The 14,032-nt window shown below is 39.3% G+C and overlaps 2 non-coding genes across 2 annotated transcripts; one reads left to right on the forward strand and one right to left on the reverse strand.

Annotated features, from left to right (window-relative positions):
• Nucleotides 1-107, reverse strand: LOC131224436 (small nucleolar RNA R71). Its single transcript, XR_009160921.1, has one exon. It is a non-coding gene; the product is annotated as a small nucleolar RNA R71 (small nucleolar RNA).
• An 11,087-nt stretch (nucleotides 108-11,194) lies between these two features.
• LOC131224558 (small nucleolar RNA R71) lies at nucleotides 11,195-11,301 on the forward strand. The gene has a single exon (XR_009161031.1). It is a non-coding gene; the product is annotated as a small nucleolar RNA R71 (small nucleolar RNA).
• The last annotated feature ends 2,731 nt before the right edge of the window (nucleotides 11,302-14,032 follow it).

A 14,032-nucleotide genomic window follows, 5' to 3' on the forward strand; every position in this document is an offset into this window, starting at 1 on the left:
ACCCTTAGAAAAGCAATCATGAACTTCACCCAAAAGGAGGATGAAACATTTTACCAATGTTGGGAAAGGTTCAAGGATTTGGTCAGTTCATGCCCACAACACGGCTTTGAAACGTGGCGCATTACAAATTTTTTCTACGATGGACTGACATCGTCCGTGTGCCAAATGGTCGAGAAAATGTGTAATGGAGAATTCATTAATAAAAATGTCGACGAGGGATGGGATTACCTCGATAGTCTTGCTGAAAAAACACAATCATGGGACTACTACCCCAAATCGAACACCACATCCAGGCCGACTCAATCTAAGGAGAAAGGTGGATTGTATCTCTTGAAAGAAGAGGATGATCTCAAGTATAAAGTGACTACGCTCATAAGAAAATTTGAGGCCATGGAAGGAAAGAAGGATAAGGTTAATAAAAGTGTTTGTGGCATCTGTGATTGCAACATTCATACAACTGAAAATTGTCCTACAATACCCGCCTTTCGAGAAGTGTTGAATGAACAATCCAATGCCGTAAATACTTATCAAAGACCTTTCAATGGACCAACTTCTAATATGTACAATCCTGGTTGGAAAAATCATCCAAACTTTAGCTGGAGAAATGGACAAACTGCTACCCCTCAAGGTTTCTTCAATCAAAATCCAAATCAGGGGAAACCTCAAGAAGAACCAATTCAAAATTCCATGCAAGAGCTGACCCAGGCAATGCGAGATTTTATGCAAAAGATGGATTCACGTATGACGTTTATAAAAAAGGGGATGTTTCCTGCACAACCACTCCCCAATCCTAAACCGCAATACGAGATAAGTAATCTCAGCTCTTCAAATCAAATGGAGCACGCTAAATCCATCACCACTCTTAGGAGTGGGAAGATCATTGATAAAACCCTTCCGGTTATGTCCGAAAAACCTTAAGAACCAGAAGAGGACAACAATGATGGATCTACTGATGCCCCACAAAAATTAGAACCGGAACTTCTAGAAAAGTCAGTTGCTCCATTTCCCCAACGGTTGGTCACACCAAAACCTCTCTCTAACTCTCAGGATATCCTAGAAGTGTTGAAACAAGTGAAAGTCAACATTCATCTACTTGATGTTGTAAAACAGATACCTTCATATGCCAAATTCCTAAAAGACTTATGCACGACCAAACGACGGCAGAGTATTCAAAAGAAGATATTCTTGACTGAGAAAGTGAGTGTCATCCTAAAGCAAGACGTGCCACAAAAATTCAAAGATCCCGGTAGCCCAACCATATCATGTGTAATCGGAGACGATCAAATTGATCACGCACTTCTTGACGTAGGAGCGAGCGTCAATCTGATTCCCTACTCGGTATACAAACAGTTAGGTTTGGGTAAATTGAAACTCACCCTAACCACACTACAACTTGCTGATCGCTTTGTTTGTGTACCAAGAGGGATAATTGAGGATGTGTTGGTCCAAGTAGATAGATTTTACTACCTTGTAGATTTTATCATCCTTGACACTGAACCCATCAATAACATGAGCACTCAGATTCTCGTCATTCTTGGACGCCCATTCCTTGCCACTTCAAATGCAATTATCAATTGCAGGAATGGTGTCATGACTATGTCTTTTGGAAATATGACATTGGAGTCAAACATCTTTTTCAATAACGGCAGAAACTTAGAGGATGATAACGATTTCCACGACATTAACATGATTGACTCTCTCGTGGAAGATACGACACCTTTGACCTTATCCTCTGATCCTCTAGAGACGTGCCTGGCCCACTCCCATGATTTTGATGATGACATGATTAGGGAGATGTGTGCCTTGCTTGATACTACACCGGTACCTGAAGTTAATCGGTGGAGGCCACAATTTGAAGAATTGCCACAAACCGATGTAGTGCCTCTACTGTCTAACCTCAAGCTATCGAAGTTTGACCTAAAACCTTTGCCCTCTGATTTGAAATACATATATTTAGGTTAAGATGAGACATACCCAGTGGTGATCTCTGCCCATCTGGAGAAAGAACAGGAGAGTATGCTCATATCTACTCTCATTGAGCATAAGGGAGCCCTTGGATGGACGATAGCAGACCTCAAGGGAATCGACCCCTCGATTTGTACTCACCGCATATATCTTAAGGATAATGCGAAGACCGCTCGGCAATCACAACGTAGACTAAATCCAAACATGAGGGAAGTGGTTAAGGCCGAGGTTCTTAAACTATTGGATGTGGGTATCATATACCCCATATCCGATAGTCAATGGGTGAGTCCAACTCAGGTGGTTCCTAAGAAGTCTGGGATCACCAACGTAACCAATGCCAATAATGAACTCGTGCCAACTAGAGTTACTACTGGTTGGAGAATGTGCATTAACTACAGGAAGCTGAATACTGTCACGAGGAAGGACCACTTTCCTTTGCCCTTCATTGATCAAATCTTGGAAAGGCTAGCTGGTCATTCCTATTACTGTTTCCTTGACGGGTATTCGGGCTACAATCAGATTGAAATCGCCCCTGAGGACCAGGAAAAGACCACATTTACATGTCCCTACGGCACCTTTGCCTACAGAAGGATGCCATTCGGATTATGTAATGCCTCTGCCACCTTTCAGCGATGTATGATGAGTATCTTTTCTGACATAGTGGGGAAATATCTAGAGGTCTTCATAGACGATTTCTCTATTTTCGGTTTATCTTTCAGCGAGTGCTTAGAGAGTCTTAAATGTGTGCTGAAAAAATGTGAAGAAAAGAACTTGGTACTTAATTAGGAGAAGTGTCATTTCATGGTTCATAAGGAAATTGTCCTTGGACATGTTATCTCGTCCAAAGGAATCGAGGTGGATAAGGCAAAAATCGATCTTATCTCTAACCTACCTCCACCCAAAAATATTAGAGACGTGCGATCCTTCTTAGGACACGCAGGATTTTACAGGCAATTCATAAAAGACTTTAGTCTCCTCTCTCGTCCTTTATGTAATCTTCTGCAAAATGATGCACCATATAAGTGGACTGAGCAATGTCAGGAAGCTTTCACCAAGCTTAAGGGCATGCTAACCACTTCACCTATCATGCAGCCACCCGACTGGAGCCTCCCTTTTGAGCTTATGTGCGACGCCTCTAATTATGCTCTTGGAGCGGTTCTAGGTCAAAGAAAAGATAAGAGGCCCTATGTCATTCATTACGCAAGTAGGACTTTAAATCCTGCCCAAGTGAACTACTCGACTATGGAAAAGGAACTATTAGCCGTAGTGTTCACCTTAGACAAATTTAGGTCCTACTTGATTGAATCCAAGATCATTATCTACACAGATCATGCGGCACTTAAGTATCTTCTTTCTAAGAATGATTCTAAGCCTTGCCTGATACGATGGATCCTTCTACTCTAGGAATTTGACCTAGAAATAAAAGATAAAAAGGGACTAGAGAACGTAGTAGCTGATCATCTTTCTCGCCTTAATCCCTCTAATTCCCTTGAAACGACCCATATCAATGATATGTTCCCTGATGAATAATTATTCAGAGTCTCACATTCACCTTGGTTCTCTGATATTGCTAATTATCTTGCCACAGGTTCCATACCGACACATTGGACTGCCCAAGATAAGAAGAAATTCTTTAACAAGGTATGCAACTTTTTCTGGGACGATCCATATTTATTTAAATATTTCCCAGACCAGATCCTAAGGAGATGTGTGCCAAACGATGAGCATCAGAGTGTCATCTCCTTCTATCACTCACAGGCCTGTGATGGTCACTTTTCTGCTAAAAAGACCATGGCCAAGATTCTGTAGTGTGGCTTTTATTGGCCCACTATATTCAGGGACACTCATGAGTTTTGTAAGGTTTGTGAGCATTGTCCCATCGAAATATGATGCCTTTGAATCCCATCCTTATCATAGAAGCATTTGATTGCTAGGGCATTGATTTTATGGGACCTTTCCCCCAATCCTTTGGAAATTTGTATATTTTGCTCGCTGTAGACTATGTCACTATATGGGTCGAAGCGATTCCGTGCCGACACAATGACCACCGCACAGTCATTAAATTCTTAAAAGAGAATATCCTTTCTTGGTTCGGAATGCCTCGAGCCATCATTAGTAATGGGGGCTCACACTTTTGTAATAGACCATTCGAAAGCTTAATGAAGAAATACGGTATCTCTCACAAGGTGAGCACCCCATACCATCCATAGACAAGCGGACAAGCTGAGATTTCCAATAGGGAGATCAAACATATCCTAGAGAAAATGGTTAACCCTGATCGTAAGGATTGGTCAACCCGATTAACCGATGCCTTATGGGCATACCGTACTCCGTTTAAAACCTCTATTGGAACGTCTCCCTTTAGACTTGTCTATGGGAAGGCTTGTCACTTGCCTGTGGAGTTGGAACATAAAGCGTACTGGGTGATCAAAAATCTAAAATTTCAATCTGGACAACGCTGGCTCGCTACGTAAACTGTAGTTGAATGAACTTGAAGAAATCCGGAATGACGCATACGAGAACTCGAGAATTTACAAGGACAGGATAAAGGCGTTTCATGATCAACATATTCTGTGAAAATCATTCACACTAGGTCAGAAAGTCCTTTTGTATGATTCTCGACTACATCTCTTTCCGGGTAAGCTTCGATGTCGTTGGACTGGCCCTTACATTGTGGTTACTGCTTATCCTCATGGGGCCGTCGAGATAAGAGATCCCGATAATGGTAAGGAATTTAAAGTAAATGGACATCGATTAAAACAATTTGTCAAGAAATTTGATTCAGAGGACATGTCCATGCCTCTGATTGCTCCTGTTTACCAGGATTGATCTCCTAATCTGATGGAGGTATATGTAAGTTTATCGCTTTCATAGGATTAGGATAGTTTGCTTTATACATTTTTTTAGAATAGTTTGCTTTTGTTGGTTTCTCTCTTGTGCTAACCTAGTCTGATATCTTTGGAAAGCCTCGTGATTCTTTCATCCAGGTACTATCTGTCCATCACTCCTCTTTTACTTTCATTGTCCTATGTGCATAGCATTCTTATTTCCTTTACATTGAGGACAATGCAGATTTAAGGTTGGGAGTGGGAGATTAGGTTGCCTAATCAGTGTTTTCGTGGTCTTGAGCAAAATGTAAATGTGTGAAAAAAAAAAAAATTTAATTTTGTGAACCCGAAGTGTTTTTGTTTTTGCCATCTTTGATTCAGAATTAAGATATGTGATGTTGATAATTTAGGACTCTTGGATTTAGTATCTGTTAGATTTCACAGTTAAGTTTAAATTGTTAATTCAGAATTAGAAAATGTAAACATTGATTGAGTCATGATTTCACATGTCACATCTCGCTTTCACATTAAGGTTTCAGTTTGATATTGAATTATAACTTGGTAATCACTAAACATCTAAGGAACCGGCTTGGAACCTTGAAAATTTGCCCATCATAATCTTCACCATAGGTTTGCTCCCTAGAGGTATGGATTTAATTCTCCATGGATGATATGTGAAAAGGGTTGGGTGTACAGTCTTCACCATAGGTTTGCTCCCTATAAGTAAGGATTTGATTTTCCTTCTTGGCGTTACTTTTAATGGAAAAATCAAAAGCTGGAAGAATGAAAAGAAAACTATAAGGCAAGTTCTAGTTTAGGCTTGGATTGTCCTGAATGCTCTCTTGTTCATCAATGTTCTCATGGAACTTGACGATTAGATCTCTTAATGATGGTAAGTCGAGTTTACACTATACACCCATGGAACTCAATGTTTAGAATAGTTTCTAATTGATGGATTAATGCTCTGAGCCTAACTATGGAATCTACCATGCGCTTAAGTCCAGGAGAAGGTAAGGCTCAACATTCATAAATCTTATACCTCTAGGATCTGAATTGTTTTTCAAAAATCACTCGAGTTCATAGGAATTGTCCTGTAATTCTCAACTTATTTTTCGCATAATTTGCTCGGGACTAGCAAAATGTTGGTTGGGGCTTGTGTTGAGGGTCAAATATTGCATATCAGACCCTAGTTATTACCTGGATTTATAAACATAATACTGTTTAACGGCCTGTGTAATCGTGTTTATGATGCAAGGTGCAATTACAAGCTTGAACTGGAAAGGGTACTAAAAGCATGGATTTAATGCTCCAGAATCACCAAGGCAAGGGATGGACCCCAGGGGACCAAGATCAACGCCATAAATCTAAAAAAACCAAGAAACTGAAGCTCAAGTGACCTGAAAGATGTCCAGAATGCAAGATCACAGGGTTTCCACCATCCATTCGGTTCAAAACTTCATACATGGCTTGAGGACTACAAATTAACCGTACATAGAGTATTTCAGCTCTCGGACAGATCAGTCCTTTAATACCTGATGTGGGGCCCGCTTGACATCTAGATATGCTTCAATTTTGGTCTCGACCCTTTAAATGAGACGATGAGATGGATGGATGGAGTGGACTTCATCCAAAACATTGTAGTAGACCCCATTGGAGGTGTCAGTGCACAGTGCACAAGTGCACTCTCAGTGCACCAGATCAGCAGAGCAGGTCAAAGGATGTTGACCGAGCTTTCCTCTTTAAAATGGAATTTCTGTTTTCATCCCTCTACGAACGTCCGTGTACAGAGAGGGAGCGTGATCTCTGTGGGCCACCATCATGGTCTAGATGACTGATCTGGACCGTCCATGAGATTCACGAGGACCATATCACTCATGCCTAGGTGGCAAATTTTCAAAAGGTACCAGAGATTTGTTTTTGATCATCCAAAAGCAAGATGGACGGCGAATGGATCTGGTACAATGGGCCATGCCAAATTTGAAACAAACCCACCCTTCCTGACCAGTTTTTCGTTAAGAATCCAATGAACGAAGTGGATTTCTCTGAAGACATCATTATGGGGCCCACCGAACACATCAGCGCAACCTGCGTAAGGTTTACGCGCGTCCGAAAAATTCGGATCTTCCGTGGAGTTATGTGACCCAGAACGTGATCGGATCAGCGATCCGAACCGTCCAATTGAAGACCCAGGCAGGGTTGACCCTATCCATGATGGAAGATGCAATAATCGGGACGATCAACGTCCTGATCTTCAGTCCAAACGCAGCCTTTTGTGCGTTGCTTGCTGCGAGAAACAGAGTTTGCGCCAGAAGCCTTTTCTGCGTAAAGAGGAGTGCGGAACTCCTTCTCCAGGACGTCCTAGCCTATAAGAAAGAAGAGAGAGAGAACGGGAAGGCTATCTCAGGAGGCATTCAAGTTGGATATCAGATCTGGACGTGAGCGTGGAGCAGGGAGAGTATATCTGTTAGAGTTTTCTTTTATTCTTATGAGATCTAGCCTAATCATGGTTGGCTAAACCTCTTAGCTAGGGCTAAGAGGTGAAGCTTGTAGCGTGATGAGAGAATTTATGCGTGTGTCTTTTGTTTAGATTGAATGAATTTTGATTTAATTTTATTATGGGAATATTTTTAGTTTTTAATGGTCTGTTGTGACTGAAATTACAATGGGTCTGCGATGGCTTTAAGTATTTCTTTTTCCTTATTTTGATTATGACGTCAGGAAGCCCTGTTGTTTGCCATCGTCTCCTGGACATGGTTGGATGTCGGTACCCTTCCTAACCTTCATATCATGTTGTTTGGTTGGTAATTAGTTTAATTCTGTTGTTGACTTTGTCTCCTGGGCATGGTTTGGTGATGGAATCCATTCTAATTCATATACCTTTCATCTCTTAAAAACTATATCAAAGGAAGTTCAGTCTTGATTTTCATGAAGATGGGACTCTAAGTCCAGTTGAGTTCTTGAAACAGGCTTAAGATCTCCCTGATCTCTACAAGTGGATCCTCTAAATCCCTAGTTCCTTTCCCTAAATTGTTTAAGTTGTAGATAATTATTTCATCATTATTCCTCAAATTACACTCGATTTAGATTTCATCTCATTCTAGTTCTAGTTCTAGTTAGTTTCAGATTACGTACAAGTTTCAGTCCCTTGGGATTCGACCTCGGTCTCACCGAGTTTATTACTACATCACAACCCTATACTTGGGGAGTAAACATTAAGTAGGACCTAAATTTGTCCAAATCGAACACTACAGTTAAGAGTTCCTTCTCTATAGTCAAGTAATTCACTTGGGCAGGATTTAGAGTTCTACTTGCGTAATGAATAACATAGGGCTTCTTTTCTTTTCTCTGGCCTAAAATCGCCCCAAGAGCATAGTCAGACGCATCACACATAAATTTAAAAGGAAGGCTTCGGTCGGGTGGCTGTATGATAGGTGCAGTGGTTAACATGCCCTTAAGCTTAGTAAAAGCTTCCTGGCATTACTTGGTCCACTCGTATGGTGCATCCTTTTGAAGTAGATTATATAAGGGATGAGAGAGGTGACTAAAGTCTTTTATGAATCTTTTGTAAAACCCGACGTGTCCTAGAAAGGATCGCACGTCTCGTATGTTCTTGGGTGGAGGTAGGTTAGAGATAAGATCAATCTTAGCTTTATCTACCTCAATTCCTTTAGACGAGATGATGTGTCCAAGGATAATTCCCTTACGAACCATGAAATGATACTTTTCTTAATTCAGTAGCAAGATCTTTTCCTCACATCGCTTCAGTACATTTTTCAAATTTTCCAAACATTCGCTGAAGGATAGACCAAAGACCGAGAAGTCATCCATGAAGACCTCTAAATATTACCCCACCATGTTAGAAAAATACTCAATACACATCGCTAAAAAGTAGCGGGGGCATTACATAGCCTGAATGACATCATTCAGTAAGCAAAGGTGCCGTAAGGACATGTAAATGTGGTCTTTTCCTGATCTTCAAGGGCTATCTCGATCTGATTGTAGCTCAAATAACCATCGAGGAAACAATAATAGGAATGACCAGCTAGCCTTTTCAAATTTTGATCAATAAAGGGCAAAGAAAAGTGGTCTTTCCTCATGACGGTATTCAACTTCCTGTAGTCAATGCACATTCTCCAACTAGTAGTAACTCTAGTTGGCACGAGTTCATTGTTGGCATTGGCTACGATGGTGATTTCGGACTTCTTAGGAACCACCTGAGTTGGACTCACCCATTGACTATTGGATATAGGGTATATGATACCCACATCCAATAGTTTAAGAACCTCGACCATAACCACTTCCTTCATGTTTGAATTTAGTATACATTGTGATTGTCGTGAGGTCTTCGCATTATCCTCAAGATCAATGCGGTGAGTACAAATCAAAGGGTCAATTCCCTTGAGGTCTGCAATCGACCATTCAAGGGATCCTTTATGCTCGATGAGAGTAGAGATGAGCATACTCTCTTGTTCTTGCTCAAGGTGGGAAGAAATCACCATCGGGTACGTCTCATCTTAACCTAAATAGACATATTTCAAATCAGAGGGCGAAGGTTTTAGGTCAAGCTTTGGTGCCTTAAGGTTAGACGATAGAGGCACTATATCAGTATGGGGTAATTCTTCAAATTATGGCCTCCACCGGTTAATTTCAAATACCGGCACGGTATTAAGCATGGCTCTCGTCTCCTTAATCATGTCATCATCAAAATCATGAGAGTGTGTTAGGAACATCTATAGAGGGTCAGAGGATAAGGTCAAAAGTGTTTTATCTTTCACGTAAGAGTTAATCATGTTAATGTCGTGAAAATCATCATCATCCTCTAACTGTCTGCCCGTATTGAAAAAGATTTTTAACTCTAATGTCATATTTCTAAAAGACATACTCGTGACTTCATTCCTACAATTAATGATTGCGTTCGAAGTGGTAAGGAATGGGCCACCAAGAATGATCAGAATTTGAGTGCTCATGTTACTGATGAGTTGTGTATACAAGACGATAAAATCTATTGGGTAGTAGAATTTGTCAAAATGGACCAACACATCCTCAATTACCCCTCTCGGTACACGAACTAAGCGATCAGTAAGTTGTAATATGGTTAAGGTGGGTTTCAATTCACCCAAACCTAGCTGTTTGTATACCGAGTAAGGAATCAGATTTACATTCACTCCTAAGTCAAGAAGTGCGTGCTCAATTCGATAGTTCCTAATTACACAAGGTATGGTTGGGCTACCGGGATCTTTGTATTTCTGTGGCACATCTTGTTTCAGGATTCCACTCACTTTTTCAGTTAAAAATTAGATCTTCTTTTGAATATTTTGTCATCTTTTGGTCGTGTATGGGCCTTTCAGAAATTTAGCATATGAAGGTATTTGTTTCACCGCATCCAATAAAGAAATATTAACATTCACTTGTTTTAGCTCCTCTAGAATGTCCTGAGAGTTAGAGAGAGGTTTTGGTGCAACCAACCGTTGGAAAAATTGAGCAATTGGCTTCCCTTGAGGTTTCGGTTCTAATTCTTGTGGGGCATGGCTTGATCTATCATTGTTGTCCTCTTCTGAGTCCTTAGGCTTTTCAGCCCTAACCGGAATGGTTTTGTCATTGGTCTTCCCACTCCTAAGAGTAGTAATAGATTTAGCTTGCTCCATCTAATTTGAAGAGCTCGGGTCGCTAACTTCATATTATGGTTTAGGATTGGGAAGAGGTTGAGCCGGAAGGCTCCTCTTATTCCCAATCGTATTCCTTATGTCAAGTCCTTGTATGACCTTTGTAAAGTCTTGGAAGGCTTGTAGCATCCCCTGATTGAAAAGCTCTTGATTTTGAAGATGCTTTAAAACCGGATCCTCCTGAGGTTTCCCTTGATATGGAATTTGGTTAGGGAATCCTTGAGGTGTAGCAGTTTGTCCGTTTCTCCAACTGAAGTTTGAATGATTTCTCCAGCTAGAATTGTACGAATTAGAGGTGGGCCCACTGAAAGTTCTTTGGTAATTACTTACGGCATTAAATTGCTCATTCAGTACCTCTTGAAAAGCAAATATTGTTGAATAATTTTCAATTGTGTGAATGTTGCAACCACAAATACCGCAAACAATTTCCTTGCCCTTATCCTTCTTTAATTCCATGGCCTCGAGTTTTCTGGTGAGATTAGCCACTTAGTATTGATATCATCATCCTCTTTCAGGAGATACATTCCACCCCTTTCTTTGGATTGACTCGGCCTATACATGGTGCTTGATTTTGGGGAGATGTCCCATAATTGTGTGTTTTCAGCAAGCTTATCAAAGTAGTCCCACACATCATCAACACTTTTATTCATAAATTCCCTATTACACATTGTCTCGACTATTTAGCGCATGGGAGATGTCAGTCCATCATAGAAAAAGTTCGTGATGCGCCACGTTTCAAAACCGTGTTGTGGGCATCAACTGACAAGATCATTGAACTACTCCCAACATTGGAAGAATGTTTCATCTTCCTTTTGGGCGAAGTTTATGATCGACTTTCTAAGGGTGTTCGTATTATAGTATGGGAAATTTTTCTTTATGAACTCCCTTGTCATGTCATTCCATCTAACAATAGATTGAGGACATAGTGAATGCAACCATGTCTTAGCTTTCTCTTTCAAAGAAAAAGGAAAGAGTTTCAGCCTGACTGTGTCATCGGATACGTTTGGAAAGTATAGAGTGGCTATAATCTCATCAAACTCTTTCAAGTGTAGATATGGATTTTCATATTCAAGCCCATGAAATTTTGGAAGGAGTTGGATTACCCCTGGATTGATATCCATATGTCCCATATTTTCTAGAAAAACCATGCATAAGGGCATGCTCATCCCCACCGGTTGTAAATAGTCTTGTAAAGTATGAGGCGAGGTTTCTTAATGCACCTCATTCTCATACTAGACTTCCTCAATCCTAGGTTGAGGTTGTCTTCCTGGTTGATTGACCGGTTGATTGGCAACTATAACCTCAATTAACTCTGAGGATCTCAAGTGGTGTCTAATCCTGCGATGGATAGATAACCCCTCAACCAATCCTCCTTCACTCAAGAAACGTAGAGTGTTGTCACGAACCCACTTGGGCATAAAACACTCTCAGCCCTCAATTTCAGAATCTAACCTAAACCTAAAAGAAAGAAAGGAAATAGAAATCTAAAAATAGAGAGAGAGAGGGGGGGGGTGGGTGGGTTTAGAAAAAAGTTACCAAATTAGAAGTTCCTAAATTAATATCATGCAAAACAAAACAAAACGAGTCAATTTTTAAAAAAAACAGAAGTTCTAAAATTAGAAAGTTTCTAAAAACAAATTAGGAAAGTCAACTAGTTTCTAAAAACAAAAAATTAGAAAGTTTTTAAAGAGAGAAAATAGAAAGTTTCTAAAAAGAAAAAAGGAAAGTTCCTAAAACTAGAATTAGAGAGTAGATCTAAGAAAGTTTCTAAAAAAAATTAGTTTCTAAAAACAAATTAGGAAAGTTTCTAAACCTAGAAATAGAAAGCTAAGTTAGATTTTTTAACGAATTAAGAAGGTTTCTAAATCTAGAAATAGAAAGAAAAGTTAGTTTCTAAATTTAGAAATAGAAAAGAAAAATTAGTTTCTAAAAAAAATTAGGAAAGTTTCTAAATCTACAAATAGAAAGTTAGTTTCTAAAAATGGATTAGGAAAGTTTCTAAAAAATAAAAAATTAGTTTCTAAAAACAAATTAGGAAAGTTTTTATCCTAGAATTAGAAAGTAAATTAGTTTCTAAAGACAAAAAAGGAAAGTTACTAAAATAATTCTGAAAAAACCTTAACCTAAAAATAGAAAGTAGAAAAATCCTAATCTTAACCTAATTTCAAAACTAATCAAATCTAGAAAACGCAACCGTCAATACTCGGCAACGATGCCAAAAACTTGTTCACAACCTCAAGTTTAAGGTCGCGATGTAGTAATAATCTCGGTAAGACCGAGGTCGAATCCACAGGGACTGAACTTGCTTATCTTCTGAAAGCAACTAGAACTAGAAAAAGATGAAAAACTAAATCTAGAATATTTGAGAGAGTAATTGTGAATTATTTAACTAAAACTTGTAAATTCAAAGGTGAAAAACTAAGGTTTCCAAGGATCAACTTGTAGAGATCAGGGAGATCTATGCTTGATTCACGAACACAACTGGAATCAGAGTCTCATCTTATCCAATTGGAAGATATTTTAGTAAAATCAAATCTGAACTTCCTTTAACCTAATTCTCAATGGATGAAAGATGTGAGAACTAGAAGTGATTCCATCACCAAACCATGCCTATGAGGCAATGGCTCACAACAGAATTTCCAATCCCACGATCGGTCATCAGAGAATTGGGAAGATTAGGTAGGATTCCATCACCCAACCATGCCCATGGGACAATGGTGAACAACAGGATTGCCTAATTCTACAATCTCAATATATGAAAAGAACATACTCAAAGCTATCGCAGATCCATTATAATTCAAGTCACAACAAACTATTAAAAGCTAAAAGTATTCCTTATAATCAAACTAGAATAAAAGAGAGTTCAATATAAACATGAATCAAAGCAATAGAAACATCCTATCACACTACAAGCTTCACCTCTTAGCCCTAGCTAAGAGGTTTAGCCAACCATAGACATAATTGAACTAGAATCTCTTAAGAAAAGCATAAAAACAACTAAGGAAAGGGAAGAAAAACTCTTGGCGACGGCTTCTCCACGCTTTTACTCCACTCCACAAACTCTAGAAGATGCCTAAGGATGTCCTAGGGACTCCTATTTATAGTTTTGCAGCACCTCCTTTCGCACCGACTTAGAAAAATCTACAAACTGTCTCAAATTTTCGTAGTTTTTTAAAATAAACTTCACTCTGTGCGATTTTATAGAATGACCCAGAGTTTCAGAATATGCTTCTTCAGGACACTTTCAGGAATATGTTTGTTTTCAGGATAATTTCAAGATTCCTTTTCTTTACCTCAAATATTTGATTCTCTTCATTCCTCACTTGGTTTTCTTGGATCTTTAGTATGTGAATTCTTCAATCTTAACCTTCTAAGATTCATTCCTTGCCTTGGTAATTCTTGAGCATCAAATCCATGCTTTTAGTACCCTTTTCAATCCAAGCTCTTAAATTCATCTTGCAACACAGACATGAGTAAAATTGAACATTAAGCATTATCATGTTCATAAAATCAAGATATAAATGGGGGATAATATGTAATATTTGACCCTCAACAATAGGTCAAAATTCATGAGAT

This window comes from Magnolia sinica, chromosome 13 (genome assembly GCF_029962835.1).
Source record: "Magnolia sinica isolate HGM2019 chromosome 13, MsV1, whole genome shotgun sequence".
NCBI lineage: Eukaryota > Viridiplantae > Streptophyta > Magnoliopsida > Magnoliales > Magnoliaceae > Magnolia > Magnolia sinica.